Source organism: Triticum dicoccoides, chromosome 1B, assembly GCF_002162155.2.
Source record: "Triticum dicoccoides isolate Atlit2015 ecotype Zavitan chromosome 1B, WEW_v2.0, whole genome shotgun sequence".
Lineage (NCBI taxonomy): Eukaryota > Viridiplantae > Streptophyta > Magnoliopsida > Poales > Poaceae > Triticum > Triticum dicoccoides.
The window spans coordinates 687116866-687124071 of NC_041381.1; positions in this window are offsets into that span (position 1 = coordinate 687116866).

Sequence of the window (7206 nt, forward strand, 5' to 3'; positions counted from 1 at the left end):
TATATATATATATATATATATATATATATATATATATATATATATATATATATATATATATATATATATATATATAAATAATATGCATCACTATTAGATTGGAAAAGGCTAACTACAGAAATTGAGAGGGGCACTGAAAGAAAGAGAAATCACGTCTGTGATGGAAAATATAATGAAGCATGTTTGTTAATAAATAAATATCTCCACGCACTAGAAAGAAATATACTAAATCAAGAAGCATGGTCATAATTCTATCTGTTCATGAGAAGCATGGGACAAGCACCTACGTAGCATGGATTCTAAGCAATGATCTTGATATGTGAATGGAAGCATTTTTTCAAGGATACGTCAAGGATGACGTATCAAGATCATAGATAGAAAGTGCTATGATGGCAAATATTCAGTTACAAGTTACCCACGGCTATTGCAACCAAAGATGTTCTAAAGCAAGGCTCCGAATGAAAGGGTAATTACACAGTTGAATATATATGCATCACAAGCTAGAATGAAATGGCTTGAAGCATATGTATCTATGAAGCTCCTAGGAAGCATGTCAAAGGATTGATATGCCACCTGTACACAGCAAAGCACCTAGAACAGATTCAAAGATGTAGTACTACATGGGAGCATGAACTGTTTCGATAATTATATATAAGTAGGAAAAGCAAAATAAAATAAAATTAAGAAGCAGCAAGCAAGGAAGCTTGGATCGGAAACTGTACAAGCACATGAAGTGTGATGTTGGAAGCTCCATTTGCATGATGTATCACAATAAGATAGGTAACATAGAAAATGAGCTATATGCGGGAGCTCAATTAGAAGCATAGTAAGATCAATGAAAATTGAGGCAAACTAGTATTGTGGTCAACAACAGAATGGATGTTTTGTCACCAGCGTACAAATTGATTGAATTCTTAAACTATGGAAGCAGATTTGTTGAGTATGTATTTTATACTGCACGTGTATTGAAGTTATAGCCCACCACCTAGTCTTGTATAGTTGAGGTAGAGGCCTTCCCTTATATTATATATACGTGCACCAGCACCCCAATCAATACAACGATTATTGTATTGCAAAATATCTCTCTATATGATATCAGTTTTTAGGTTTTAATCATCGTCTTCCGCTGCCGCCGCCGCCGCCGCGCGCTCTTCCCGTGCCGCCGCCGTCGCCGCCACCCCACCGCCAGCGCCGCCGCGCGCTCCTCCCGCGCCGCCGCCGCCGTGACCCAGCACCGCCGCCGCCGCCGCGCGACTCCTCCCGCGCCGCCGCCATCGTGCGACTCCTCCGCGCCGTCGCTGCTACCCAGCCGCCGCCGTCCGCGCGTCTTCCAATGGCCGCCGCTTCTACAGTCGACCGCCAGCCCGCTGCCGCCGTCGGACCCGCGATGGCGTCCACCGGCCCGTCCACCGTCGTCTCTGCCGTCCCGCCGCCGGCGCCCTCCGGTGCGGCCCCGCCGCCGTACGGCGCGCCCGACGTCACCTACATGCAGCCAGCGCCCTCCGGCGCGGCCGCCGCCTACGGTGAGCCCGGCGTCACCCACATGCAGCCGGCCCCGCCAATGGCCGGCGGCCCTGCTTCGCCCGCCCCGTCGATGGCTTCTCCAGGCTAGTGTTACCCGTTGCCGCCTTACCAGCCGAATGGCGCCGGCTACGGCGCCCTCATTGCGCCGCCGCCCATCGGCGGTTATGGTCCACCCGTCCCGACGCCGCCCTACGGGGGTCTCCCGCCGCCGCCTTCCCTCGGCGGTTATGGCCCACCCGCCCTGGCGCCGCCGGTACCTGTGTCATGGGACCTCACCCTCCTCGCCGCGCAGCACTCCGCGTCGTCGCCAAGTAGCTCTATCGGTGGAGGCGACTGGTACATGGACTCAGGTGCTACTGCGCACATGACAGCTCATCCCGGTAACCTAACCTCCTCCACTCCTGTTCGCACACCCACACGTATCACCGTCGGCAACGGCTCCTCCTTACCTATCACTCATATCGGTAGCACTAGTTTTCCCTCCACTTCCACACCCATTACTATGTCTAATGTTCTTGTTTCCCCTGAATTAGTCACAAACCTAGTTTCCGTTCGCCGTCTTACTAGTGAGAACCCACTTACTGTTGAATTTGACGATGTTGGTTTTTTTGTGAAAGACGCCCGTACCCGGATGATCCTTCACCGATGTGATAGTCCCGATCAGCTCTACGCCGTGCACGTCGGCGCCTCCACCTCCACACCAGTCGCCCTTGCCGTCGGCGTTGACCTCTGGCATGCTCGCTTGGGCCACCCCAACCCCACAGTGTTACGTCAAATTCTTAGGAGTTTCTCTTTCTCATGAACAAGCTCGAGGAGCACTCTTGTGAGGCCTGCCGCTTAGGCAAGCACGTTCGTCTTCCCTTTAGTGCGTCTACCTCAGTTTCCACTTTTCCGTTTCAATTGCTTCATAGTGATGTTTCGACATCTCTCGTTGCGAGTAACACGGGCTATCTATACTACTTGGTGATCCTAGATGATTACTCTCGTTATGTGTGGACTTTTCCTCTACGTCGCAAATCCGATGCTTTAGCCACACTCACCGCATTTTATTCCTATGTCACCACCCAGTTCGGTCGCCCCATACTCGCACTCCAAACTGATAACGGAAAAGAGTTTGACAACGTCGCTCTTCGCACACTTCTCGCCTCTCACGGCACCACCTTCCGTCTGACTTGCCCCTACACTTCCCAGCAGAACGGCCGCGCCATGCGCATTCTCCGCACTCTTAGGGCGTGTTTGGATGCTCGGCTCGCACCTGGCTCGCACCCACCGTGCAAATTCTTGGATGTTTGGTAGGCTGCACCTTCGATTGGGCCTGGCCCGACCCATGCAAAATAGAGCTCTCAGCCAGGCTGAGGCGAAACGCAGGAATCGGGCGTTTCCCTAAGCCAGCCACGTGCCCGCACCCGCGTCCACACTTAAAACGAAACGGTACACATGGTTGCCCCTGATATTTATCGAAATTACTACAGATTTGCCACCGCACCTTCCCGTATCAGTCTTTCTTCTTCCTCTCCCCCACCGAACCAGATCGGATCGAGCACATCCACACACCGCCGCCGCCGCCAATCGAGCTCCTTCTTTGGCCACTGGACCCGGCTCTCTCGTTTGCTGCGACCCCTCCTGCCGGCCACCCTGATTTCTACTACGCAACCTTCTCCTTGTAGACGTTGTTGGGCCTGCAAGTGCACAGGTTTGTGGGACAGTAGCAAATTTCCCTCAAGTGGATGACCTAAGGTTTATCAATCCGTAGGAGGCGTAGGATGAAGATGGTCTCTCTCAAACAATCCTGCAACCAAATAACAAAGAGTCTCTTGTGTCCCCAACACACCCAATACAATGGCAAATTGTATAGGTGCACTAGTTCGGCGAAGAGATGGTAATACAAGTGCAATATGCATGGTAGATATAGGTTTTTGTAATCTGAAAATATAAAAATAGCAAGGTAACTAATGATAAAAGTGAGAGTAAACGGTATTGCAATGATAGGAAATAAGGCCTAGGGTTCATACTTTCACTAGTGCAAGTTCTCTCAACAATAATAACATAGATAGATCATATAACAATCCCTCAACATGCAACAAAGAGTCACTCCAAAGCCACTAATAGCAGAGAACAAACATAGAGATTATGGTAGGGTACGAAACCACCTCAAAGTTATTCTTTCGGATCAATCTATAAAAGAGTTCGTACTAGAATAACACCTTAAGACACAAATCAACCAAAACCCTAATGTCACCTAGATACTCCATTGTCACCTCAAGTATCCGTGGGCATGATTATACGATATGCATCACACAATCTCAGATTCATCCAACCAACACAAAGTACTTCAAAGAGTGCCCCAAAGTTTCTACCAGAGAATCAAGAAAACGTGTGCCAACCCCTATGCATAGGTTCATGGGCGGAACCTGCAAGTTGGTCACCAAAACATACATCAAGTGGCACGTGATATCCCATTGTCACCACAGATAAACACGGCAAGACATACATCAAGTGTTCTCATCATAAAGACTCAATCCAATAAGATAACTTCAAGAGGGAAACTCAATTCATCACAAGAGAGTAGAGGGGGAGAAACATCATAGGATCCAACTATAATAGCAAAGCTCGTGATACATCAAGATCGTGTGAAGTCGAGAACACGAGAGAGAGAGAGAGATCAAACACATAGCTACTAGTACATACCCTCAGCCCCGAGGGTGAACTACTCCCTCCTCGTCATGGAGAGCGCTGGGATTATGAAGATGGCCACCGGCGAGGGTTCCCCCCTCCGGCAGGGTGCCGGAACAGGGTCCCGATTGGTTTTTGGTGGCTCTGGAGGTTTTGCGGCGGCGAAACTCCCGATCTATCTTCTGTTCTAGAAGTTTTATGATACGTAGGTATATATGGGTGAAAGAAGTACGTCGGTGGACCGAAGGGGGGCCCACAAGGCAGGGGGTCGCGCCCTAGGGGGGTGGGCGCGCCCCCCACCCTCGTGAGCACCTCCCTTCTTTCCTGACGTGCACTCCAAGTCCATCGGGTGGCTTTCCTTCCAAAAATAACTTCTCCAGTTGATTTCGTTCCGTTTTGACTCCGTTTGATATTCCTTTTCCTCGAAATACTGAAATAGGCAAAAAACAGCAAATTTGTGCTGGGCCTCCGGTTAATAGGTTAGTCCCAAAAGTAATATAAAAGTGGAAAATAAAGCCCAATATTGCCCAAAACAGTAGATAATATAGCATGGAGCAATCAAAAATTATAGATACGTTGGAGACGTATCACACCCGTCCGCGCTCGATCCCACTGGACGTGTGCTCAACAGGAGCCGGGGTGGAGGGAGAGGCGCGCCGTTGCCTTCTCAGCCGGACCGCCGGGCGTCACGGCGGCATCATGGAATACGCGCGCTGGAGCTCACGGAATGACGCTCAGCCGGCAAGATGTAATCTTTTGTCGCTCCCTTAGGTCAACCGCGTCTGCCTCAAAGTCGCTGGCACGTACGTCCTACAATTGCCATGGCCACCATGACAACGTTGACGTCCAGCACGGCAGCACAGGGGGTCTTGGCGTGCAACTTGTTTAATCCATGAAGAGAAACAGGTCTAGTCCACGAAGAAGCAGCAGCTCTAATCCAGCCTACCAAACAACGTAGGTTGCATACAGTGCTTCTCATGCACACAATCCCTATAGTCCACCAAACATACATCTCAGTTCATCCTTGCATCTGCTCCACCAGGCCAGGCTCAGCCAGTATCCTCCATGCGATGCAGGGCAGAGCTACCCAGGCAACCAAACACGCCCTTAATGAATGCGTTCGCACGTTACTCTTTCACTCTAACGTGCCCGCTCGGTTTTGGCCTGATACCCGCCACTCTCTTAGTTAACATTCGTCCGTGTCGCCCTCGGTGGAACTACGCCCCTCACCACCTTCTCTTCGGCACACCACCGTCCTATGATGGTCTCCGTATCTTCAGGTGTCTCTGTTATCCTAGCACCGCGTCCACCATGTCACACAAGCTCGCACCACGATCCGTCCCATGCGTCTTTCTTGGCTACCCTCCTAACACCAAAGGTTACCGGTGCTATGATCCTGTCACTCGTCGTGTGTACACCTCGAGGCATGTGTACTTTGTCGAGACGGTGTTCCCTTTTTCTCAGGCTCCTCCCGCTTCGGCCCCTTCGGCACCTGCCCCCGCGCCCCCTTGGTGGAGCGATGCGCGGCGGCGGCCCCCGGCGGCCCCTCCGGCACGGCGCCCTCTGCCGCCACCACCTGGCTTCATGACTCCCTCCCCCGAGGTCGAGTCCGAGTGGGCCCCCGGGTCCCCGTCTCCCTCATACGAGGTTGAGCCCGGCACCCCGCCCGCCCACCCTGCGACGGGCTCGACGTCACCCTCGCCCGTCGCCTCTTCCGCCGCCGTCGTGGCCTCTGCCGCCGCACCGGGTGCCCCCACCGCCGCGGCACCCGCCGGCCCTGCTGCCCCGCCACTTGGTGTGACTACCCGTGCCCGAGTAGGAGTGCTTCCGCCCAGCACACGCTACTCCGCCGATGAGTATGTGTGCGCCGCCTCGACATCGACGCCATCACCCGTCCCCACCTCCGCTCGCGCTGCCCTTCGGGATCCCCACTGGCTAGCTGCGATGCAGGAGGAGTTCGACGCCTTACAGCGCAACCGCACGTGGCAACTTGTTTCGTGACCCCTCCGTGCCAACATCATCTCTGGCAAGTGGGTGTTTCGCCACAAGACTCGCCCGGACGGTTCTCTCGAGCGCTACAAGGCTCGATGGGTGGTTCGTGGTTTTCGGCAGCGCGCGGGCGTGGACTTCACCGACACCTTCGCCCCGGTTGTGAAACTGGGCACGATCCACGCCGTCCTTCAGCTGGCTGTCTCGCGCGCCTGGCCTGTGCATCAGTTGGACGTTTCCAATGCCTTCTTGCACGGTCATCTCGCCGAGCAGGTGTTCTGTGAGCAGCCTACTGGTTTCGTCAACGCCGAGCACCCCGACTTCGTATGCTTGCTCTCCCTCTCTCTGTACTGGTTGAAGAAGGCGCCTCGGGCTTGGTACTAGCGTATCGCAGCCTTCCTGCAGTCTCTGGGCTTTCGGTCCACTCGCTCCGATGCCTCACTCTTTGTGTATCATCAGGGAGCTGACACTGCATATCTGCTGCTCTACGTCAACGACATCATCCTCACGGCGTCCACCCCCGATCTCCTTCAGCGGCTGACTGCTCGTCTTCGTGATGAGTTCGCCCTCAAGGACTTGGGGCCCCTGCACTACTTTCTCGGCATCGAGGTGATCCGCCGGGTTGACAGTTTCTTTCTGCATCAGCAGAAGTACGCCCACGAGCTCCTTGAGCGTGCCGGTATGCTTAACTGCAAGCCGGCACCCACCCCCGTCGACACGAAGGCGAATGTCTCCGCTCTGGAGGGGTCTCTCGCGTCCGATGGAGTGTTTTATCGCTCTATTGTTGGTGCTTTACAGTACTTGACGCTGACTCGCCCCGACCTTCAGTACGTTGTTCAGCAGGTGTGCCTCCATATGCACGCCCCGCGTGACTCTCACTTGACTCTGGTGAAACGTATTCTCCGTTACAAACGCGGCACCATGTCCTTGGGACTCACCCTGACGGCCTCCGCCTCCACCGACCTCGTGGCCTACTCGGATGCTGACTGGGCTGGTTGCTGTTGGGGAACGTTGCAGAAA